This window comes from Cavia porcellus, unplaced genomic scaffold, assembly GCF_034190915.1.
Source record: "Cavia porcellus strain 051 isolate PalLab524CR breed Dunkin Hartley unplaced genomic scaffold, mCavPor4.1 scaffold_25, whole genome shotgun sequence".
Classification (NCBI taxonomy): domain Eukaryota; kingdom Metazoa; phylum Chordata; class Mammalia; order Rodentia; family Caviidae; genus Cavia; species Cavia porcellus.
Genome location: NW_026947508.1, coordinates 30,039,766 through 30,065,291, shown reverse-complemented (window position 1 = coordinate 30,065,291; position 25,526 = coordinate 30,039,766). Strand labels below are relative to the sequence as shown.

The 25,526-nt window shown below is 43.4% G+C and overlaps 1 pseudogene; it reads left to right on the top strand.

Moving 5' to 3' along the window:
- Positions 1-25,526, top strand: part of LOC134470271 (zinc finger protein 684-like) — an 82,537-nt pseudogene that overhangs the window by 32,764 nt on the left and 24,247 nt on the right.

The following is a 25,526-nucleotide window of genomic DNA, read 5'->3' as shown; positions in this document are numbered from 1 at the left end:
GTGGCAGGTATATGGGTTTTTTCTTTTCTTTTTTTTAGTATTAGGTGACTGAGCTTTATTTTTAGGGCATTTGACCAATGCTAAAAAACTTAAGATAAGCCAAATGTATTTTTCTTGCTCAAAGCAAGTATGTGTTAATGGGTTATTTAACACAAATTCTGCTGTCGGGGACTGGCATCAGGAACTGCCATGTGATTTCTAAGGTCTGTGTCTTTGCAACAGGACACAGTGGAGGAGGAGGACAGACAGGGCTCTGCCCTGCTTGAGGTCTATACAAGATCTCTGGATGTGTGTGAAGGGTATGGATCAGGTTAGGACACTTTCAGGATGGTAAAATCTCTGCCTGTATTGGTTCTGGCAAGCCAGACATAGCTCATCCTCTGCCCTGGGCACACTCCAGCCATGACCACTGTGACATGGAAATTTCTTCTTTTCTTTCCTTCTGCTTCTGCTCGCACAGCTCCCTTTGCTTGTCTGAGCTCTCCAGCTCTCTGTCTGCAACATCCTGCTCAGTCCTAAGGATGCAGCCGGGCGTGGTCTCCGATGTGATGCGCTTCCCGACTCCCCTCCTTTCCAGCCAGCCAGGAGCAAGGGTGTCTTGTGAGTCTTCTAGATCTGGCACACCACCAGCCCCAGGTACGCTGGGCCCTCTCAGGCAGGACGTAGGGCTCCCTCGCCCCGTCTCACACACTGTGTCCGGGCACAGGCAGTGCCCACTGTCAGGTGGGACGTGCGATGCCCCATGCAGTAGCATTGTGCTGTGGATGGCCTCTTCCTCTTTTCTCAGCTCTGGGCTTTGGTTTCTAACATTGCATTACTGACTCTAAAATAGGCATTTAGTTTACATATATATATTTCTTTAATAGTCTTTCTAAAAATATTCTTCTGTTTGTGTCTTTCAAGGCAAGGTGAGTGTAAAGATCACCAGTGCATGGACATGACAGTGCTTGTTGAAATTTGACTGTGGGGCTGCCAAATGAGATGGCGATGAATTAGAAATTTCCTTCTAAACTTTAAGAGAAAATGTTAAAATAGATGAGTACAAGGGTATGACCTGAAGCTTTTGGCTTTAAATGACTTTTCTTAGTTATGTGGCATTAAAAATCTCTGCAGGAAAATCAATAAACCCAACCATATTTTGACAGTGATAAATCTTTATTTTTACTCAAAATTAGTTGCTCTGGTTTCTTATCTCTCTACACTGAAGTCACAGAAATTCTCTTTTCATTATTACATTATGTTTCCATTATACTGCTTTTCCCTTTGAAAATCTCTCTAAAGGCTGACTTTTTGGGCTTTCTGTTAAAGATGTGTTAGCTACACATGATGACAGTTGTTAAATTGAATACAGTCTTTTATATTTCAAAATCTAAACTACTTATTTCCTCTGGACCAAAAATAACTGTGTTTAAAAAGAAAAAAAAATACAAGGGCTAATGGCATAATATGCTGAGTGTTTTGCTCACTAGGAAGACTTTGCTAGTCTAGACAGCAGCCTGCATGTGACCCAGCAGGGACCTCTGTTGACCAGGATGTCACAGGGGTTCACAGAAGTTTGTGTAGTGGATTTTGCTTCTGAATTGCACTGGATGATTCCACTTTATCCAGCAAAACGTTTGCAGCCCACTTAACTTTTCTTTGATGTGTGAGACTTTCTTTATTAAGCTTAATATAAAAGAGGTAGAAAACTGAGACCCCAAAGCACCCTTTAAACATTCCTGTCAAACATTTTACTCCTATAAATAAGATGTAAGAAGTAAAAGTTGGCTCATTTGTATTCTGGAGGGGAGCTTCTCATGCCCTGCACTATGCCTCTGGCCATGCCCGGAGTCTCTGGATTTAGATAATGCGGCCACAAAATAAACGTGTTTGCTGGGTCCATCTGTGGAATATATAATTTGGAAGCATCACTGTTAACTGCCAGATTATATTTTTAACCTTTTAAACTAGTAGTTTCTTGTAATATACTGAGCTATTGAAAATGAGATTAAATCAGGGTCTCAGCTGCCTTGGAGAATGGGGCCGGAAGGAGGTAGGAGGCATCAAAGGTGATCTATCATTCTCCAGGACTGTTCAGTTAGACAGGTGCCTTTTTTAAAAAATCAGAACAACAACAGTAATTGACCATTTCAGCCTTCTGATCCTGGTCCCCGTTTCATCCCCTGATGTAATTTATTGAGTATCAAGAGTTTTGATTGTGCAGCAGATTTATGTGGGACTTTTGCCAGTGGTCTCACTCTAAAGTCAAATATCCATCTTCGTTTCTTTTCTGTCTTCTTTCTCTAACTCCATCCTCCTCCCTCTCCTTTTCTTTCTTCTCTACTTCTCCTTATAGGGAATCCACTCTAACACTGGGGGCAGCAGGAGAGATTTCCCCAAAACACTTTGCATACCAGCCTGGACTGAGACCTGGTCAGCAGGAAGGAAGCAGCCTGGGAAAGCCCTTGTTTTAGTTGGGTTGGAGGCCCTGCAGGACCATGGTGGATGGACACAGTGGGGGCAGTGGGGTGGTTTTGGACAGGGCCAGGCTGGGGAGGGTTGAGGAGGTGTGGGAGCCGGATATCTGCAGCCAGTAATGAGACCTGAAGTGGGAGTGTTATGGGAATCAAGAATTGCAAATCTCAGGTGGCATGAGATACTGAGTGGGCACCGGATGAGGTAGAGAAAAACAAGTTCTTTATTAAGTCCTCTCTGACCCAGAAGAGATAAGTTGTCCAAATTCTGGGCCCTGAGCAATGGGATCGGGAGTTTTATATCTCTGATTTAATTGAGGAGGGCAAAAGAGGGAGCTAAGTGGAATTTTGCAGAAGCACTTTACAGAGGCAAAAGTTAAGCAGGTGCTGTTATCCTCTGAGGTTTGAAAAGGTACACAAGTTGTTAGATTTTGCTTTAGGGGAAGTTTTAGGTACTGGGGAGAAGTTTAAGGAACATTTTTTGGTTAACAGACAAACACAGAACATTTCCTGTTGCACTTGGGGCAGGAGGCAGAAACTTGTAGAAGCAGAGATCTGGGGGCTTTAGGTTTCCTCTTTAGGAGGCTCTGCCAATAGTCTGTGCAGCCAATCTGAGCGGGGTGGCATGGTGGTCAGCTGGGTTGGGTTGCATTTCAATGGGAGGATCCCATCACAAGCATAAATGAACACTTCCCCTGGACTTGGCTTCCTCAAGGGTTCAAAAAACTCCTCTACACTCTGGAGAGGTGTTAGCTACTGATCTCAAAGCTTTCATCACACCAGGGGACAACTGTACCTTGCTACAACATGTAAATGACTTCTTTTTGGCAGTCCCAACCTGAGAGGACTATTATCAGGGAATAAAGACCTCCTACATTTACTCCAGAGATAAAGATATAAGTTATCCAAGAAACAAAGCACACATTTTCTGACAGGAGGTCAGATACCTTCACAAGGACACAGGACGAACGTCAGCTGGGCATAGAGTGGAAGCAAGCTATCTGTGCTCTCCCAATCCCAACTATTCAATACCAAGTAAGACAGTTTCTGGGGGCAGCAGGATTTTGTTGCATCTGGATCCCACAGTCTCATTATTGGCCTAACCACGTTATGGAGCCATGAAGCAGGGGAGAAAAGGAACCTTCCTCTAGGAATCTGATCAAGAGAGAATAAACAGATCAAAGGGTACATGACTCAGGCCCCAGCCTTAGGACTGTCAGACATAAATTAACCCTTCTTCCTATATGTTCATGAATGAAAGAGAATGGCCATAGGAGTCTCAATCCAGGTCAGTGGATCCTGGCATTGCTGGTAGCATACTTGCTGAAGCAGTTGGACTCTGTAGCCCCAGGAAGATCACTATGCCTCAAGGCACTTGCCATCACTGCCCTACTGATGCAGGAAGCTGACAAGTTGACTTTGGATACCGCATTCAATTATAACCTTAATGGACCAGAGTGGGCACCACTGGCTATCCAACCTGAGGATGACCCAGTATAAAAGACTTTATGTGAAAATCCTCACATAACTCTAGAGATAGTAAACACTGTTAACTTGGCCACTTTGCTTTGAGTCAAACTGGAACACACCCCCCACCCAACCATAACTGTGGAAATTGTGGATGAGGTATTCTTAAGCCATGGAGATCTCTCACACTAACCTCTGCAAGATTCAGATGTTGAGTGTTTCACAGATGGGAGCAGTTTTGAATTGGAAGGGGCCCAATGAGCAGGATATACAGTGGCGACACTGGACTCTGTGGTAGAGGCCCAGCCTTTGCCTACCAGAACCTCTGCTCAGAGGGCTGAACTAATAGCCCTGACAAGGGCACCGTTTCCAGCTAAGGACAAAACAGTTAACTACTATAGTGATTCCAAATATATCTTTACCATGCTACTTGTTCTTGGAGCTATGTACAGGGAGAGAGGCTCCTGACTCCTGGGGGGAAATAAAATACAAAGAAAAAATTTTACAGTTCCTCGATACTATATGGCACCAAGGAAAGTGGCTGTTACACACTGCAGGGGACATCAATGAACCGATCTGATAGAGGCCAAAGGAAATCCAAAAGCAGCGAAGCAAAAGAGGCTGTTTTGGCAGCCTCACAACCCCACTGCTGTTTTTGAACAGCACCTAGTCTGTGTGCAGAACAACTCAAAACAAGGGCCAGTGAGGTCCTCTGGGTATCCAACATGTGATACTACTCCGTGTGAAAACTTGCTTGTGAACTTCACTGAATTACCCTGAGTGGAGGCTACTGATGTATGCTAGTGCTAGTCTGCACCTTCTCAGGAGGGGTACAAGTCTTCCCCACTTGGACAGAGAAAGCACTGGAAGTAACAAAACTGCTGTTCAAAGATGTCATCCCAAGGTTTGGACTGCTCCTAACTTTGGGATCAGACAATGGGCCAGCATTCACAGTTTAGTTCATGAGTTCATACAATATTAAAAATAAAATGAAAATTACATAGAGCCTACTGGCCTGAAAGCTCTGAGAAAGTAAAGTACATGAACTGGATGCTCAAAGTATTGCTGAAAAAGTATTGTCAAAAAACACACTTGAGACGGGCCTATTGCCTTCTTCCATGTCCAGTGTACTCCCACCAAATAAATAGGGTAGTCCCCTTAGGAAATCTTGTTCAGCTGGCCAGTCTCAATCATAAGTCAAATTAAGGGTGATCTCTGTAAACTAGAGAAATCAATTCTAATGAGACAGATGCAGGCTTTGGGAATTGCTATGCAAGAAATCCATGCTGAGTGCTGGAGAATATGCCTGCAAGTATAGCAGACTCAATTCACTCAATTCAGAAACTCTGTTTGGGTCAAAAGGTAGAATTCTACTGCCCTAGGACCTATATAGGATGGGCCCCACACTGTTATCTTGTCTACCCCACTGCTATTAAGGGGCTGTGCCTTGGATCTATCACAGCCTGATGTAGTGTCAGTCCAAGACAAGTGGTCCAGCCAACAGGATCCAACCAACCAAACTGATTGATCCTGTGATATGATCAAGCCATTGCCACTGACAACAGTTGTGGTCTAGTCACACTGAAAGCTGACTGGTCTATGTATGGCAGAAGCTTGATGATCATCTTGGGGTTACAACACCACATAAGTCTCTTTTCCTTTATACTTTTTGCTTCCATCTAGGAGAAAATCCTTGGAGAAATGCTCCTGATACATTTACATCATGTGATCAGGAAGCATTGGAACAAGAACCTTACTATATCAGACCTATTGTGAGTGTGTAGGAATGCACAGGGGAATTTGCACTCACAATCAGGTAACCACCTCAGCCTAGGAGATAACCAACTCTATGTCTGTTATGATCTAAAATCCCCCAAACCCCTGACATCTTATGAAGCCTGGTTGGAAGTTTATGCTGGAAAAAAAAAAAGACAGGAAAAGGTAGCCTTTTAAACAGAACTAAGATCCCTTCAAAACATACAGGAAAGTATGGGGGAATATCACTCTCCCATTTATATGCATCATCAGGTTATAACTGGTACTAGAGCTCATTACCAATGATATTGCAAAGACCTTAAATTTACTGGCACAACAGACCTTTAAAATGAAAAAGGCTGTTTGCCAAAGTAGACTGGCCTTAGACTACCTCTTAGCCCAGGAGGGAGGAATATGTGGGAAATTCAATCTATCCAGTTGTTATCTGAAAATTGATGACAATAGTAAGGTAATTGAAGAGACATCACTGCCAGGATCCAAAAATTGGCTCATGTCCCCATCCAAAAGTGCCAAAGATGGTCTTCAGATACTTTGTGGGAAGGCTGGCTCTCAACTTTTAGAGAGCTCAAAACTCTGATAGGGATAGTCCTAGCAATCTTGGAAGTCTGTCTCATCCTTCCTTGTCTCCTACCAATACTTGTCAAAAACATTGAAATAGCTATAGAAACTCTAGTGGACAGACACACCACCGCCCAGTTGATAACCCTAGCTAGATACCAACCCTTGCCTGATGGAAAACTGCCCTGGTGAGACAAAATGGAATGTTGAGGATGATGCTATTGAAGTCTACTTAATAGAGCATCAAAGGGGAGAATAAGGCAGAACTCAGAGAGAAACAGCCTTTCTCTTCCTCTGTAAAATCTCCCCAGCTCAGGTGAGCAACTCCTCACACAACCCTCCCTCAGAACTGTACACTTGCACTTTTTTACTTTGGTCCTGTGCTTTTCTCACTGAAAAGGAAGACATAGGCGGTTCTGTCATGGGACTGTCCTGCCTTAGAGGGGCAATACTAGGTACCAACACTGGTAAAACTAACAAATGGGGCTATAAACAAGCTTCACAGAGTCCTAACATCCTGAGAGGTACAAGATGTGTTTTGTTTCAAAACTGAGATAAGGTTAGCTATGGGGATGACTAATTTCCTTCATTTCACTTCTGTATCTCCACTTGCTAGATATCACAAATTATACAAAAGGGGATCTCTCCTCAGTTCAAGGTCCAGCCTAATTTTGAGCATTTCTAGTGGCTGGGATGGTATACCATTAAAGTCCTCCTGAAAAATCTGTCCTGGTCTCTCCAGTTTTTTGGAAATTCCAAAAAACTTCCATACTGACTAATTATCCGTTCCAAAACTCTCCCATCACAGGTACCCAAGCACAAGAAAGTCTTCTGGTACCATATATCCTTAGATCAGCCAGGCTGAATTCGTTCGTTAGTGAGAACAGAAGAGAAAAGGGTGAGTAGTGGATATGTGTATCTAGTATTGGAGTTAGTACTTGTCTTTGTAGGGCCACTTTATGATGGGGAAAGTGGAAAAGCATTTGATGATCCAGCACATCAATTAGTTAGGTAATCAGGAGGCAACACAGCACCCATTACCATTCATCAGCACAATGATCTTTTGCAAATACTACATTAGTTTGACCAGCAATAACAGCAAGCCCCCCACCAGGCTGAAACAATGAGGTTCTGTCCAAAGTTAATTTTCTCTTCTATTTTTCCTCTAGCCTTCAAACTGCAATGTTTGTTTTGTCAGGTCAGACACAGGGATCAGAGAAATTTTCCTGGGATAGGAGATAGTAAAAGGCCAAGTTCTATAATGTCAGAGCTGGAAAGGGCTTTGTAGATCACTTTCACGTTCATTTGCCATGTCTTTAGGGAGTTCCTCTTTGTCTGGTTCTGTGTTACCTTCTTGTCTTGGCTTACATGCAAGCAAAGAAGAGGAAAGAGGGTTCTACGTTCCCACCTCACACTGGGCCAGTTTATTTATTTTTTTCTTTTTTGAGATGGGGTCTCGCTATGCAGTTCAGGCTGACCTTGAGCTCATTTTGTAGCCCAGACTGGTCTTGAACTCACAAAGATCCTCCCGCCTCAGCCTCCCAAGTGCTGGGATTACAGGTGATTCCAGGCAAGCCACCACGCCCAGCTTGGCCAGTTTATATTATGCACAAAGGAAATCTCCTTTGTAGACTTCTTCACAAAGCAGAGCCCACCAAATCTCAGAAATTCTACACAATTTCCCAGGTCTTTCAGCTGTCTATTGAGACTGCTCCCGTTACACATTTTAGTTTTTGTTCCCTTGGTGCCTGTGAATATTCTTTCTGGTTGCTTTTCTCTCCTTCCCTCCAGTCTTCCTTTGTTCTTTTCTTTACCTCTTTCCTCTCTCAATTCTTTCCTTCTGTATTCACTGGTGGCTTCCTATGTCCCTGGCTTAGCTGGAACACTAAGATGAGTTACCTATAGTCAAAGGCAACATGAATAAGAAAATGGGAGTGACTGCAGGAGAGTCGTGCATCCCCCTGGAAGAAGAGAGCGTCAGATGTGAAGCCCTGGTAGCCCACAGTGTCCTCCTGAGACTGGAAGTTGCTGTGGAATCTTGTCTCTGCCAAGGTCCTGTTCAGTTAAACTGTCACCTGGGCAGCTCCTCTCTTATTTGCTCTTCAGCTCCCTCAACAGACTAACAGGGACCTATCTGATGATACAATGAAGTATAAGGTTAAGATCTAATTTCTATGACTCTTACCATGTTTTCCTCTTTCATGTACTTTTATGGGATTTTCTTTATCACAAAATGAAGCAAAAAATGGAGAGATTTTTTTTTTCTTGGCTGACAGGAAATCAGAGTAAGTTAGAAACTCAAGGAAATAGATGACTCTCTTCTCTGTGAATTTCACGATGACCTGGGGACAAAGATTTTCCCCTAAGAACAGGAAACCTGTCCTCCCAACACAAACTTGAAGAGAAAGTGCCTTTGAGGGCTTAGCACACATGTGGATTTTAGGAAACTCAGGGGTAGCTGAGCTGGGACTGGGAGGATTTAGCAATCACTGCTTCTCCCCTGAGTATCACCAAAAATTGCACGTGTTAGGTAAGGAGAACAATAGTCCAGTATGAGTCAACCTGGTGTGCTTTAAAATATCTTTGAACTACTCTTGGACTGCAAAAGTGTTTATTGAGTAAATAACAGAAATTAAATTTAAGAGTAAACCTTTAACAATTTTTGGACTAACATTGTGATTTTATTATTGGTCAAAATCACTCAAGCTTTGCTCACCATAATATTTAAAGTGAATATACAGGTTCTTGCTTTTTTATTCTCTTATGGGAAGGCTGATATTTATTTAGGGACAAAACCCATCAGTCCAGCTTCAACCCACATACACACATATGCACACTCAGCTCACGTGTATTTGTCAGCTATTCCCAATTCACGCAGGACTGTTGTTTGTGTTAATTTTCATAATCTACTTCCAAGGTGAAGGTAAAAAAGAAGAAATTATTCTCTTGGTTGATAGGAAATATTCTCTTGTGTTGAAAAGAACAATGAAATAAATGATTTTTCTGGAATCCTTACTTCATCTCTCACCCCAGTTTCCATGAAGATACAACTAAGCCTCAGGAAAACGTGTCCACACTCCCGGGAGGCAGATGTTGTGAGTGCCGAATGCCCATGGCCTTGGGTTGGGTTACACAGAATTCCCTCTTCTTTCACCATAGAAGGAAGTCGGTCCAAAGACAGAGGCACAAAGAATTTCCATTTCTCTTCTAGTCACACAAAACTAAATAAGACCAGAAATAAGAAAACTGTTGGAAAGAAACACTATTGAGCTGGATGATGACTGAATTTTATAGCTCCCAAAGATTGAGAATAGGGTGATATTCTCTAAGCTTTTTGATTTATTTTGTGACATTCTTTCCTTTTTCCTTTCTGTTCATTTTTAGAAGCTAAGTAGACTTTTCACTTTTCCTCCTCCCCTCCTTGGCATTTCTTTTCTCTCCAGGATCTTGGTTTTATTTCTCCTGTGCCTTAGGAACATTGACTTTAGAGTCTGAATCTTGATCTAGGCACTCACTATCTTTGTGACGTTGTGCAAATTAGCCTTGTCTGATACGTATTTCTTCTTCCATAAAACAAAATGATACTCCCCCTCTCAAATGGTGACTAGGAGTGTAAACCAAGCTTTTGAAACTGCCACATGCTTACCGTTTCTTGGCATCTATAAGTACTGATAAATGCTGATTTTCTTCATTCAAAGAACACCTGTTATTTTTTTTTTTACATCCAAACCTACATTCTCAGTTCTCAGTTGCCTTCACTAATGCCATTTGTTCTTAAATTCGTAGCGACTTTTCTCTGTTCTCTTGCATATCCCGTCTTTCTGAGACCTTTTTCTGTATGAATGCACCGGATGAACACCTTAGTGTGCTCCTCTTTGGGACCTGAAGTTGTGGGGGAAGGAAGAATGAGTCAGAAAATGAGGTACCGATGAGTTCTTCAGGAGGTGTTTAAGAAGCGGCCTGGCTGCTCTGGGGTCACTTGTTAGTATGAGAATGTGGAAGAGCACATGGACTAGAAAGAGTAGATCCTTGGCGGGGGGGGGGGCATGCCAAAGGAGGAGAAGGAACCAGCAAAAGACATTCAAGGAAATTAATGAGACAGAAGTGTGGAGGAAGGAAAGAAATTGAAGACTGACATCAGAAGTCAAAAGCCAGGGCTAGAGATTGAGAGACTTTTTTTTTTTTTTTTGCAATAGTAGTACATCTACATAGATAGTCTTGAAAGATACCTAACAAGCCTACCTGAGTTACTTAAGAGACAACTTGTAACCATCGCCAGAACATTTCCAGCAGTGAAGTAGTGAGAATGTTGATTGTGATGAGCTGAAGTAAGCAGTGTGGGGAGCAAGCATTGTTGATTTTCCTTACACGCTTGGCCAGGAAGTCAATGTATTTGTTAGAGAAGACTGAAAATCAAGGGAGACTTTTTCCCCCCACATCATGGCGGGCACTGGAGCACATTCATGAGCTGCACGAAGGGAGCCCAATGAGTAATGCAGGAGAGAGAAGAAGCATCATGGAGAAAACAAGATCTGGATCCAGGAGGGAGAGGAAATGGGCTACCCATGGGGATAGAGAGTAGAATTGCCTCAAATACAAGTATAGGTAATAATGGTGATGGGGTAAGGAAGGACGCAAATTTTGATTCGTTCATAAGCACGGAAGATCTTTCTGCATGCTTTTGAGGGCTTTATATGGGCCTCTGAGTCCTCGTGGATCTGGGAGCTTGGATACTTGATTCCCAGGATATAGGATTTTCGTGATCCTCAAATAAAAGGAACTTTAAAATTATTGCTGTCTCCTGAGAGTCCTGTGTGGCAGGGTGCGTAGAGTTTCTGGAGATGGTTGAGGCTCTCAGATCATACCCAGAATACCCAGCTGAAGAGTCTCAACAGCAGTCAGGGAACAAGCTGCTTGATACTGTACTGAACTTCAAAGCTTCCAACAGCCAGAAAGAAAAGGTAGGGAAAGGGAGAGCTGCGTGGGAGCACTGCCTGAGGGGTACCTACCTCTCTTAGCTCTTGTTGCTTATTTATTTTGAGACATGGTTTCACTATGTAGTTCAGACTGGCCTTAAACTCACTACGTAGCCCAGGCTGACCTCACAGCAATCTTCCTGCCTCTGCCTCCCAAGTATGATTACAGACATGCACCACCATGCCTGGCCTTAGTTCTTTTTTTTTAAAATATTTTTTCAGACAGAAGTAGAAACCATTAGCAGTCTTTTAAGAACAAAGGAAAGCACCTTCAGAGGTATCTTACTGGAAATTTGTCCCACCTGCCTTGGCATAGAGCCTATCAACTTGCTGCCAACCTCTTGTGAACTAAAATAGAATTTGTTTGAAAAAAAGCAAAGCATGTAGATAGAAAACACATACAGGAGCTCTAGTTTCCATACTAAGGCTCACATACACAAAACACCGCGTTGTAGTGATGACCAATAGCTAATAAGCATTAAGGAAGCATGGTCGATAACCTCTATCACATATAAGCAAAGACTTGCTTCTATGCTGCTTGGTTCCTAGGAGAATCAGCAAATTTTTAAAAATTTTTTTAACTTTAAAGAGAATAAAACCCAACAAAGCAAAACAGAGTACAGCCAATCAAAACAAAGGAGTAGCCAGGGATTTAGCTCAGCGACATAAGTGCATACCTGGCAAGCGCAAGGTCATGAGTTCAATCCCTGGTACCAACAAAACAAAACAAAACAAAAACAAAAACAAAAAAGGAGTAAAAGTGGTACAGAACTTCAAAACAGGACAATAAGAAATCAACAATGACTACTACAGTATATCTTATTATCTTCACAATAGTTTCCCATATCATCAGATATAGCAAAAATAAAAAATAAAAAAAACAATCAAAACATAACATTGAATAAAACAATAAATTGGAATAAAACAAAGCAGTGAGAACAATACTGCACGTTGTTATTATCACAATAGCTGTTCAGGTTACCAGCCACAGAAATAAAACAGCAAAAGGGAACAAACCATTGGATTTTAAAAGCAAGACAGGAGGAAATCCCCCACACATGTACACTGCCATCATCCAGATGGATACCCTAGATGCAGCACCAGGCCTGCAGAGCCAACCAAACAGTACAAGCATCAAACTGTTCCTTTCAAGAGTGAGGAGTGGTGGCTCACGCCTATAATCCCCGCACTCGGGAGGCTGAGGCAGGAGGATCATTGCAAATTCGAGACCAGCCTGGGCTACAAAGTGAGCTCAAGACCCTGTCTCAAAAAAAGACACACACACAAAAAAAACCCCCTATTTCTTTACCTCAGTTTGAGTGCTCTGAATGAGCAGGTGTGTGTTCTAGGTTTTCAGCCCGTGCATCAGCTGGCTTATGGCAAGACGTGATTTCTCTTCTGGCTGAATCTCTTCCGGATCCAGATGGCAGAGCCTGCTTCATGGGAAGACCAGAGTCAGTGAATCTTAAAATGTTCTTTTTGTCTTTTGGATATTTGATCCCATTACCCTAAATAATGATTTTTGTATTTGAACCTAAATACCCTAAATAATGTTTATTTTACTTCTCTACTTATTCTACTCCACCGAAATTTCTTATAACTCAGGGACCAATCAGAAGACAAGCCACACATTAATGTGAACAAGAAAATTTCAACATAAAGAGTTAATAGGTGTTAGGGTTTATGTTTAGATGTCCCCCCGAAGTTTCATGTGGTGAATGGTGGAGCTTTTTCAGAGGTGGCTGGATCTGGAGTGCGTGATACTGGAATTGATTCATGGTGCAATGCATGGTGCAAGGGTACTAGGATTAAGAGTGTGAGTGCTACACATCCCGGGTAGCCTGGATAAGATAAAAGGGCCCGGGGAACACTGATAAGGTCCCTTGATTGCTTGCTTTTGCTGTCTTCTACCTGCCACAACTGTTTCTCCTCTCAGATGCCTGTCTACTGTACCACCCGGGCTTGGAGCCAGCCAATTTTAGACTCTAGAAATAAAGTTAATACTTAAATAAATCTTTCTCCTTTAACTCTGGGTGTCAGGTATTTTGTGTCAGCTATGAGGAAAGTAAGACAATAGGAAATTGCAGAAGTAGAAGGATTAGCTTGTACAAGGTACAGACAACTGTACCAGCCTCATGCCAGGCACTTTTCTAGATGCCAGAGGATGCACAGTGTGCCAAAAGTCTCTGCCCTCACAAATTTATGGAGAGAAAAAAAAAGAGATGTACAAATAGCTACAACAAAAGTGAGGGGAAAATTACAAAAATCATAGACTCCATGTACATCCATCACCCTGCTTTCTTTAATTATCTTTATTTTAAAATTTTCTTTACCTCCTCTTCCTTCCTCTTCTACTCTGTGTTTTTTTTACCACCTCCTTTTCACTTGCCTCCTCTATTTCCTCTTCACTCTTCTTGCACCTCTACAGAGTCCTCAGGCTTCATCTGGGCCCTCTCTTCCATCCTGGGTAACAAGGCAGGTGACCCAATGTTCTGGTCCCTGCAGACTGCTGAGGTTGGGCAGGCAGGCACCTGGGCCTGCAACATGGAAATGGAATCCATAGGTCTCTGAAGAGTCCAAACAGTTCAGAGATGCCTGGGTTTGTGCATGGGTACCTGTCAGGGTGAAGAAGGCTGAAAGACTAAATTCATGTGTGAGGTTCTCAGAGAAAACACACAGAGGCAGACAGCAACACAGCACTAGCAGGCAGTTGAGCCAGTATCTATTGGCTAACTCTTACGCAGGTTGTTATCATGTATTTACATTCTTATATAGTGGTATACCAGTGCATGCATGTTTGTTTGTGCTAAGTCATGCTTATATAACTGTGTGCCTGCGCTACACAATGGGGTCATGTCCTAACAACAATGTCCAGAAGCATTCTCAAGCCCCACCTCCAGCTTGGAAGCCCTTTGAAGAAGTATCTCACATCTTACCCCTCAAAGGTCAGGGGTATATAAAGGTAACATTCTATATTAAGAGGGCACAAATACCCCCTTGTAAGGCAATTGGCAAATCAAGAGCTGTCTGGTTTTGTAAAACTACCTTTCTCATCTGAGAAGTTTTATCCATGAGCAACATCAAAGCCTGATGGGTAACATTTAAGGCCTGGCCATATGTTGAGCAAGGGCTTCACTAGAAGGTAGGTCTAGTGGCTAGGGATTTAGCTCGGCGGCATAAGCGCCTGCCTTGTAAGCAGGCAGTCGTGAGTTCAATCCCCGGTACCGATAAAAAGGAAAAAGACGAAAAAAAAGAAAGTAGGTCTAGGGTCCCAGCCCCTGGTCAGACACTGTTGCTAGCAGTCAATCCCTATAACAGTCAATTTTCTTGGTCAGATGCTATTCCTAGCAGTCAACCACTGTAATTCCTGGTGAAGGCATCTGCTAAGTCATTTCCTGGTGAGAGAAAATAATACACCACATAGTCAGTTTCTTGGCCACACTCCCATATGTCTCACCATAGGTCTGCACCCCACAAGGGACAGTCACATGTTGCTGCCCAAGCTGACAACCACAGCATCGGTCCCCTAAACACAGTCCAACTCTCTGTGCACACATGTAAGGATTCTTTTTCATGCATCACGAGCAATCAGGCTGCCTGCAACTCTGCCCATTGGCTTGACCTGCCTATTTCGGTTCCAAATCAGAGCATTTTCACAGTGCATTGGACAGTAACTATTGTCCATTATGGTATTGTGTCACAGCTAGACCCATGAGTATAAAGGGCATGAGCCAATGGTCCCTCTTTCCCTTCCACATAGCAAGTAGGAGTCACATCCTGTAGTCTGTCCTCCTGGGTGGATTCTTGAGCTGAGTAAACCAGGGGTCCCAAAACTGTTGCCAGTTCAGCTGCCAATGAGCTGGCTGAAAAAGAGGCCTGCTGTTGGAGATACATCACCCAGTGAGTAAACGTGAGAGCCCGCATCACCCCATTCCTGGAATAGGACATCCATGTTTGTACCCAGCCCTTTATCTGTCCCATGATTCCTAACAGGCATGTAGAGTGGCATGTACTGCTGCTAACTGCTTCTCAATCAGCAAATACCAGCTCTCAGTTTCCTTTCCACAACTGTGACCAAAACCCAACTGTAAGTCTCCAACCTGCCCTGACTCTCCCAGCACCCAATCTGCTTGCCAGCAGAAGCACCGATGTCTTCAGGGAATTCAACCTTCAACAGGGAACCCAGCTCGGCACCCAAAACACAGGAAAGGAGATAAGATAGGACAAAAAATTTTGCAGATCCTGGAGACATCTGGAGACACCCAAAAGTTTACAATGGACACTGCAAAAGACTCTGCCCACTGAGATGCAAAATTGCCAAAAAACTTCAACCTCAGATGTTCATTGGGATCTTCCCACCTATCCCCTGCCTTCTCTCTATCCCTGTAAAAGGGACACACTTCTCTTTATTTGGGGCAGAAGGTCTTACTGTGCTTTCTGCCTGAACCCGGGCACAGTAAATTCCATGCCATTTTGCCTTTATACAAGCCTGACAGTCTCTGCTGTTTACTTGTGTTACAGCAACAGGGTGCTTCCCCACTTTTGTCACAGGCCCCAGCACCTCAACATCATCGACAATGACTGCTAAGATACATGGCAGGTAGAGTCACTGATTCATAGGGCTGGCACCTGTGCAGCTGCCCTCTTTGAGTCCTGAAAAGTAGCTTCTGCTGTGCCTGTCAGCCACATCATGCCCTTCTAGGTCATCTGTAATTGCAGTGGGAATTCTTTGTGTCTTCCCTGCCCAGGTAACACCCAAGAATGTGAGAGACAAGCCTATCCCCTGGACCTTGTCTTCATTCACAGCCCACCACAGGCCAGCAAAGCTCCCTTCAGACAGGGCATGGCAGCTGTCAAATCTGCAGAGCAATCAGAGGTTAACATATCATCATTGAAATGGTGACAGAGTCTGGCTTGGCCTCGGTGTCCAGGTCCCGGGCCACCAAGCCATGACACAAAGTCAGGCTTTAATGCAAATAACCTTGTGGCAGTATCTGGAAGATCCATTGGTCCTGACTGCCAGCGTCAGGGGGAGATTTGCCAGTTATTCACCATTACTTGTCCAGCTGCTGCACAGGCCACGCTGAAGGGCTCTCTGCAGGACATACCACCCCTGCTTCTTCCATTTGAAGACATTTCTTTTTAACTTTAGAGAGATATTTATTTGTTTCACTTAAACTGCTCACTTTGTCAGGTTAAAAAAAATAGAGGCCAGGTCTGGGGATTTAGCTCAGTGGCTTAGGTGCCTGCCTGGTAGGTGCAAGGTCATGAGTTCAATCCCCAGCACCGGAAAAAAAAAAAAAATAGAGGCAAACTTGTTTACATTTTTGAAATAGATAATCTCCCTAGTTCCATTAAAAACAATGCAAATACAAACAGTCTGTATATCTTGCTGGTGAACTCACATAATACTTTAATTCTCTGATCCTTTGATTTCATCTTCCAGCGTTTTTTCTTCAGGGATCAAACTCATGACCTCACACTTGCTCAGGCGCTTATGCTGCTGAGCTAAAGCCCTGGCCCTGATCTGATCTTTTGTCTGTCTGTTTGTTTGTTTGTTTGTTTGGTACTGAGGATCAAACTCACAACCTCTGGCTTGCCAGGGAGGCGTTTATGCCACTGAACTAAATCCCCAGCCCTATTTTTTTTAAGACCATTTCTTCGTGGCCTCCTGGCAGTTGATACTGGTGTGTGGTGTGGATGTCCTCAGATTCTGGTTTTTACCCCTGGAATTTGCAAGCAGGGTTTCCCCAAGGAAGGTCTAGGCCAGCACCAGTCATTAGATCCATGCCTGGTATGTATGCAGCAGCTGGGGAAACAAACATCAGGATAGGGCCGGAGCCTCAGACAATTGGGAGTTCTTAAGGCCTGATCCCAGGCACTGACTTAGCGGTGGCAACGCTGAGCCCCTGTGGCTTGTTCATCACCACTAGAGGTCGTCTCTGTTTCATCACAAGGTGTGCAGCCCTCAACTCTTAACCCCAGCATCAGCTCCTTGTGGCAATCTTGGGGCTGCATGCAACTTCCTGGCACCAAGCCACAAGGGCCTAATGCTCTGTGTCCTTTGGGCCAGGCTGTTCTCCTCTCCGTTTTTCCTCTCCCAGCACCCTCCCGGGACGTGCTGTCCCGGTCTTGGCTGTATTTTATGTCCATGGAGCCTCTGCCAGCCTGCTGTGCACTGCTGCCCAGCCTGGGGCAGGGCACAAGGTCCTCCCAGCTTCCAAGGGCCATGGCCTGAGGTTACAGCTAGGGCCCAGGTAGCTATGCCTCTGCCTTGTGCCAGCGGGAGGCATGCTCCACCTGAAGCCCCCTCCACAGCTCCACACTCTCTCAAACCAGCCTCCTGGCTCTTGGGTCTCCAGCTTTTTCAGCCTCCAGCTGAGCCTGTAGGGCCCTGGAGCTGTCAAGATTGTCCTCTTATATTTTGCCTCTCATATTCTGGTTCGGAGCAGTCTCCTATGGATCAGGAGACTTAGGTTTCACCAAAGGATCAACTGAGTCTGTTGGGGCACAATTATAAGGTAAGAACACATTTATTTTATTTTTTTTTTTATGATGCCAAAGTTTTTATTTTAGACTTCTTAGCAAAGAATATGGCCATAAATTCAACCGACTCATCTACAAATCCTCTAAATTTCCTCCTGGAGAACAGAAAGGCACTTGGCACTTCTTGGATATTATTTTATTTGCTTATATAGTTATGCTAGCAAAATTGTGGTAACTACAGAAGAAAAGAACACATTTATAAAATAGCAACCTTATAGGTATTTCCTGATCATTTAGAGGTCTCTGATCGAGTTTCTGTTCTGCTGTTTCTGCTGAATTCAATTGATTTCGATAGTATCCAAAGTCCAGCTACACATCTCTGATAAATGAGTCAGAGTAACTGTCCATACCCTAAGGCACTGTGGGCTAATTCAAGGACATTTTTAATTATGCTCACTCAGTAAGGGCCTCCTCCCCTGTTCCCAGGTGTTTCTATATTATGATAAACAATTCCTTCATTTCAACAAATCTGTTTAAGATTAGCCTGCCTGTCAGTGTGACTCAATGGGGCCAGAGTAGCTCAGAGATATAAACTCAGAGGTAAAAGACCCTGCCTGCCTGGCAAGCGCAAGATCGTGAATTCAATCCCCAATATCCCCCCGCCCCCTAAAGTGATTCAATGCATGTAATGAATTATGCAATGTTTTCTCACTTACTTTGTACCTCCCACTTCTAAATTCTATACAAACTAAGCTCTCTGTATAGTCAGCACTGTTGCCTTTGTGGAATTATCCCACAACAGCCCATTGGAGTAAAGATTAAACGCTGCCTTGGTGCAAAGTCTTCCTTTTGGCTTGGCTTGAGAATTTTCTCATAACATGTCCATGATTGGGCTGCTGCCCCAGATACAAAGGCCTGCCTGCAACTCAGGATCACTTTCTGCCAGCTCAGCAGGATCACTTTTTGAGCCTCACTGGTGCATTTTGTCGGTCTGTCCTACACGCATATAGAACCTTGAAGGAGGCTCACACGCAAGTCTGTGGATCATTTTTTAAGGTGCTGTCAGGCACCAACTACAAAAGTTTGTTAGTCCAAGCATCCTTCTCTATTCCTGCTTTGGCCATCTGGATGCCAGTGCCTCTGGTGAGAATGCCACTCACAGAGCACAAGCATTTTTTTCTCCACACCTGCCCAGTGGGGCGCATCAGCAGAACTGCAAGCCTGCCATTCCCTCCGGAGGAGCATGTCAATTGTGTCTAAAATCTTTAACCAACCTCTGAGTGTCAGACTGCTTTTAGTCCTCAGGATTGCTACAGCTAACCAGGGACACTTGGGGAAGGGATGTCAGCGGCAGTTTCTCCCAGGGCTCTCCCTCTCTGTCCAGCCCCCGTGAAGGACACTCACCATCCTGTGTTATAAAGCTGGAGGTTGCTTTTCTCGAGTTGCTCAACACAATGCGCTTATGTCTGGGCATACTAGCTTGTTCACTTGTGGTCTCCAGTAGGGATGAACACCACCAAGTCTAGGTCCCAGGCAGGGCCGTATGGAAGGTGCAGACTCGGGGTGACTTGGCAGGGGAATGAGGAGATGTCCCCCCAAAAACTTTGCATGTTTTGCTCCAGGAGGAAGCTACAAAAGAGAAATTGTAAAAATGATAAGAGTCCATGCATCCACTTCACCCTGCTTGCTTTGATTTTTCAAATGCCTAAATCTCCTGCATCTCTTCCTCTAGGTTTTCACGAGTCTTGGGAAAGTGGGTGACCTGATATCCTAGGTCCTACATCCTATTCAGCCTGTTGATTTCTTTTTTTGACTTCCGTGATGATTATCACTACCAACCCTTCGGTCTACTCCAAATCAGAATGTAAGAAGACAAGGTGGGAGTGTATGTGGGAGTGGGGGGATGTTGGTCAGTGGACAGCAGCACAGCCTAATCCTGCAGGAGGTCCCAGGGCCACCTTGGGGAGTGATCTGGGCAGGGCAGCAGTACAATCCCAGTAGGACCAGGCCAGGCAAGGGAAGGTAGAGGAGACGTGGTGTCAGCCTGGGGTGCCTGGCCTGGCCAGCTGTAAGCCTGGATTGAGGGTCAGCGGATCTCACAGGTGTCATGGGCCAGGCCAGCAGTGTGTCGTGGGGGGCAAAGATTTTTTAAAAAGTCTTTGCATCTGTTTTGCTGCAGGAGGGAGCCACATCTCCAGGCAAGCTGACAGCTGGTTGTCTGGGGAATCGAGAATTACAGTCTCCTGTGACACAAGAAATCCAGCAGGCACTGGAAAAGGTGGAGACAACCAAGCTGTTTATTAAGCCTGCTCTTTCTGTCCTGGTTGTGACCTCCCTGCGCTGTGAAAGTGCACAGTGCAAGGGACAGCCCTGAAGAAGGGGATTGAAGGGAGTATACAGGAGGGCAGGCTGCTGGCAGGTGGGTCAGGCCACTGCTCAGATGCCTGCTGGGCCCGTGTGTGTGGACATTTTTATCTCTATCTAGATTATCTTTCAGTACTCTTTGGAGGGTTGGCTTGATGATCATGAATTCTGTCCTTTGTCATGGAAGTATCTTATTTCTCAGTTAATTTTGAAAGATAGTCTTGCAGGGTGTATCAATCTGGGTTGGAAGTTGTTTTCTTTCAGGACTTGAAATACTTCATTCTAAACTCTTCTTGATTTGATGGTTTGTGTTGAGAAGTCTGCCATGATTCTGATGTGCTTTCATTTATAGGCGATCTGTTTCTTTTCTCTCACAGCTTTTAATATTCTGTTTTTGTGCTGAGTTTCTTGGATCTTGATTATTATAGATCTGGGTGTAGATTTATTTTGGTTTTGGCTAGTTGGAATTCATGTTCCTCACTTATCTGCATGTCAGGTCCTTTTCCTATGCTTGAGAAGTCTTCTGCTATTACTTCTGTAAATAGGTATATGGACCCCTGCTTTTTCACTGACACCGATCAGTTTATATTTTTTTCTTTCCATCATCTTGCAAGGCTGTTGAATTGTTATTTCCTGGTTCCTTGTTATTTTTAAGAGACCTTTCCTTTCCTGATCACTGGCTGCAATCCTGTCTTCAAGACCTGAAAGCCTATCTTTAGTTTCGTTCAAGTGGTTGGCCAGCTTTGAATGGAATTTTTAATTTCCTGGATATCTCTCAGATTGATTTGGAGTACTGGAGGTCAAACCCAGGAATCGCTGCTCACTGGGTCGCTAACCAGTGTTCTACTACTTCCCAGCCCTATAGAATTAGTTAGATATTTTATTTCTTTTGGATTCATTTGGAAAATGATAATTTTCCAGAAGTTTGCCCATTTGTGTCTATTTTGTCCAATCTGTTGGCATAAAGCTATTCATGATATCATCTGTTTAAAAAATTTGATTGTTAAAAAGAATAAAAATAACCTTGGGGGCCGGGGATTAAGCTTAGTGGTATAAGCGCCTGCCTAGCAAGAGTGAGGTCATGAGTTCGATCCCTGGTCCCTTCCCAAAATAATAATAATAACCTTGGTACTTCAATAAGTCACAAACAGAAAGGTGCAGAAACATAATGCATAACATAATGTGTAATTATAAAAGAAACATCTGTGTCTTCATCACCCAACTCAAGAGCCACCAGATTGCTGGCACCACAGGAACCCCTGCATGTCCCTTGTAAGGGTATGTACTTCCATTCTTATAATTTCCGCCTGCTATTACACCTTCATGGTTCTCTACAGTTCATCTATGCTGTTCAATGTAATTTAGATTTTTCCACTTTTGAACTTTATGTGAAGAGAATCACTCTCAGGATAGCTCGAGTTGTGCTTTATTCACTTAGTGTTGGATTTACAATGCCACAATCTATGTAGTTGTAAAGTTCTAGCTTATTTATTTTCATTGCTGTTTAATATGCCATAGCACGATTATTTATCCACTTTACCATTGGTAGGAGATTTTTTCATTAGGATTTTTGAGACAGAGTCTCACTACGCAGTTCAGGTTGATCTTGAATTCACTATGGAGCGCAGGCTGACCTCAAACTCATGGTAATACTCCTGCCTCAGCCTCCTGGTTGTGGGAATAACAGGCATGCCCATCACACCTGGCACCTTTGGTAGGCATTTGAATTGTTTCCATTATGAGGCTACATAATCATGTCTGCACAGAACAGTTTTATACATATCTCTCAGTACATAGCACATTGACATAGGGCATTTTGCTAATATAGTAGTAGAAAATGCCTTAGAGGACATAAGTTTCTATTCATTTTACTCTGATAGATGATAAGCTTTCCCTTAAAGTAGTTGTACTATATATACACAGTGTATGGGAGCTCCTATTTGGTATACTGTTTGATATTGTCAGACTTGAATTTTATCTAAGTGCTGTATGTATAGTACTGTTTTGTTACACTTTTTGTATTCCCTGGTTATTTACAAAGTTAAGCATTTTCCCATATATTTATTGTTGGTGATTTAGATTTCATATTTTTGTGATGTACATATAAGATTTGTCCATTTTCCTGTTGGTAGGTTTGGGTTTTTCTAGTTGATTTATAGAAATCCTTTATTTGCAGAAGTCTTTTATTTTATAAAGGAATCTTTTATCAGTTTGGGTTTTTTTTGTTTTGTTTTGTTTTTTTGAGACAGAGGCTTACTATGTAGTCCAGGCTGGTCTCAAACTTGCTATGTAGCTCAGGCTGGCCTCAAACTCATGATCCTCCTGCCTCAGCTTCCCAAGAGTTGGGACATATGTACTACCAAACCTTGAGTTTCTGACTTGTAATATATTTAATTTTTAATATAGCTAAAGATATGTACTATTTTATGGGCATACACGGTACCTAGTTTTTGTCATTTGTTTTCTTTTTAATTTATTATTTTTTTGAGACAGGATTTCACTATGCAGTTCAGGCTGGCCTTGAATATACTTTGCAATCCAGGCTGGAACTTGCAGTGATCCTTCTGCTTCAGACTCCCTAATACTGGGATACAGGTGTGCACCACCACACCTGGCTTCCTAGTTCTCTTGTTTGTGTGGTTAATGTGTGTGTGTGTGTGTGTGTGTGTGTGTGTGTGTGTGTCACACTGAGGATTACTGAGTCACATCTCCTTTTTATTTTGAGACAGGCTTTCACTAAGTTGCCCAGGTGGGATTCAAACTTGTGACTCTCCTGCCTCAGCCTCCCAAAGAGCTGAAATAGTTCATATTTTTGAAAACAAAATTTGTCAAACTTCTTGAGCCTTAGAAGGATGAAGCATTTTATTTGCAATTGTTTCTATCAGGTACTAAAGGCATTGTAAACCCAAGATCATTTTAAACTAAATTTATATTTGAGTAACCACTGAGTTACATATCCAATCCCTTTTTTATTTTATTTTGAGACCTATCTAAAAAGCTGCTTTGCTTTAATTAAGGTCAGGAGGAAGTCTTACTTTCTTAGTGACCAGCAAAAGGACTTATACTATACTAGGTTGTAAGAAAGGCAATGTTGAATTAAATAGTTGATGATGATTACTAAATTGTTTGCTGGATGATAGAAATATTTCCATATAACCTTATTACACAAAGCAAGCATATAATGTTCTCAATTTTCTTAGGCATAAAAAACAATCACCCAGAGATGTCTCTTCAGCACTTCTGAAACCTGGATCATTGAAGGACACTGCTCAAAGGAAGCACTGCACCAAAGTCTCCTCTTCCATTTCATCCAAAGTAAAGCTCGATCTGCAAAACTTCTCTCCCTTCTCTTTACCTAGAAAGACAAGATGATTGCAGTCTACAGCAGTACCAACCCTGCACCCTGTGTGTCCAGGTAAGAATCAACCTGTGACCTCTGATACTGACTGGGAATCAGCATCATCTGCAGAACCCTTGTAAAATATGAATGCCCAAGGTTCTGCCCAGCCATCATGACTCAACCAGTCTGGGATGGTGTTCCTAAATCCAGCATTTTATAAAGCACTCTAGATAATTCTGAAATATAGAACATATAGAAACCTGGAGAGCAGTTCTCTGGTCTCCAACATGACTTCACTCAGCATATCAGGCAGGACAGTACCTCAGCACCTCGCTTCCCTCCCTCTAATCTGCCCAGCCCCTGCTGCCTCAGCCTGGTGCAAGGTAGGTGTCAGGTCTCTGATTGCTCACTTCTCACCTCCCCAGATTATCAAAAACAGCTGATAATACCCGCTTAAAGAAGTGCATCTGACCTTTAGAAGAACTTGCCTTGATTAAGAAATCTCAGGGTGCTAATCATTTAAAAAGACCAAAAAAAAAAAAAAAAAAAAAAAAAAGAAATCTCAGGGTGCTACGGAAGTGAACAGAAAGGAGTTTCCAACCTGGTCAACAGTCACCTCCAGGAGCCAGAGAGTCTCGGACAGCAGTCCCCTTTGTACAAAACAACATATTTACAAATGGTCACAGTGCCAGTGACCTATAAAGTTGATGCGAAATCATTCCTGTCAAGTGTGTAACCCAGAGCCAGGAGTCAGCAAGTTACTAATGTCAGAGGACAGTGCTAGAGACAGCTCTAATGACAGAGTAACCTCTGCTTACTGAACCAAACTACAACCCAAGGAAAGCATGAAAAAGAAGCCAAAATGCTACCTTTAGTCTTATCAGTGGAAATGACAGCTTTGAAGGGTAAATTCTTCAAGCTCCCCCAGGTATCTCTGTGTTTTTAAAATACATAAAGTGCACACTAAAAGCATAGCTTGTGTATTGTTAAATATTGAAGATGTTGCTTTAAGTACAGTGAATACTTCAGATATATTTACAAGCAATATGGTGAAACTTTAATATCTTGCACTACATATGATACAAATATAATCAGAAATAAGTATATCCAGCCTTGTTCAAGCAGCAGGACCCCTCCAGATGGCTCCATGTGCCTTCCTGACCTGCTAGCTTCATTGGCCTGGGTCCTCCTGGACTGCTGTCCCCTTCCATCTGGGGAGCATTGTACCTGCTCACATGGGCCAGCCCAGGCTCCCACCCTTCTATGAGTGCAGCTAGCAGTCTGCCTGGGCCTGAGGCCTCTGTTGAGCTCTCTGTCGCTTTTTGTTGCCAGCAAGGAGAACTCTTTCCCTTCAAGATGTGACTGTGTTCACTCCCGATCCTTCTTCCTGCTAATCAAAAGGTGACATTGGCCGTCTCTAGGTGGCCACACATTACGCCTCATCTCACAACAGGCATTGGGTCTGGAGCTCCCCCGAGTGTGGGAAAGTGACATTTTTATTTCCTGCAAGTGTCCTGCAAGACTCTTACATCATTTCCAGACAAAAGTAAAAATTTACATGTCAACCATCAGCAAGTTTCAGTCCGCGTATATAACTGGCCAGAGATGCTCAGCCCTATAGATAGATTCTTTAAACGTATTTGGCAGAGGGAGCTGCCTTCTTAAACTAAGTATGAGAATAAAAGGGACCTGTTTTCCTAATGAGTTGTTGAGAAATTATTGAAAATGTGATTTTAAAAGCTTCTAGCCAGTGAGCTTAATTCACTGAGCCATGCATTAGGTAAAGGGCTTTTATGAATGCACAAAGAAAGGCCCTCTGAGGTTTTATGTGGGTGTGGAAAGAATGTCTGCCCGGGTCCTCCACCTCCTCCCAAGGCCAGGGCACAAGGCAGAGGTCTAGGGATCTTGCATAACAATGCCAAGGCCAAGACACACTGGAGCTATACTAAGGGTGACTACGCCACCCTGAGCGCACCACTGTTGCAGCCCCCACCAAGCACAGCAGAGTACAACCCTGGCCGCCTGCCCAGCCCACCACCACCCACGGCTACTGCTCCTGAATGTGCCCCCCAACACATTCAGATAAAAAGAACGGAGCCTTCTGTG